Source organism: Echinops telfairi, unplaced genomic scaffold (genome assembly GCF_000313985.2).
Source record: "Echinops telfairi isolate 266 unplaced genomic scaffold, ASM31398v2 ScPeMD7_5868;HRSCAF=6743_1, whole genome shotgun sequence".
NCBI classification, from domain to species: domain Eukaryota; kingdom Metazoa; phylum Chordata; class Mammalia; order Afrosoricida; family Tenrecidae; genus Echinops; species Echinops telfairi.
Window position 1 is genome coordinate 866616 of NW_022109768.1, and position 646 is coordinate 867261.

A 646-nucleotide genomic window follows, 5' to 3' on the forward strand; every position below is an offset into this window, starting at 1 on the left:
CATACAGTATATTTCATGATGTTGTTTATCCATCCCCTACTGATGGACATTTGGGCTCCTTCCACCTGTGGTCTATTAAGAATAGTGAACAGATGACAAGGTCGGCATATAGCCTCCTCCCTAGGGGACGGACAGCGGAGAAGTGGGTGAGGGAGACGTGGGATGGGGTAAGATATGATAAAATAATAATAATTTATACATTATCAGGGGTTCGGAGGGAGGAGGGAGCGGGGAGGGAGGGAAAAAATGAGCTGACACCAAGGGCTCAAGTGGAAAGCGGGTGTTGTGAGAATGATGAAGTCAACCTATGTACTAATGTGCTGGACACAGATGACGTATGTATAGATTGTGATGAGTTGTATGAGCCCCTAATAAAATGATTATTTAATAATTTTTAAAAAAGAAGTTGGAATCAACTCAAAATAAAAGAAAGAAAAAAAAGAGTAATGATGCTAAGAACGAGTTTATGTGTTATTAGTTTAAACACCTGCTTTCAATTCTTTTGAGTCTATACCTGGGAACAGAATTACTGGATCAAATGATAATTCTATGCTTAAATGACTGAGAAATGACCAAAAATGCATGAATATTTAAAACCTCCAACAATGCATTTATTTGTTGAAACATCTCAATTGGCATTCCATCA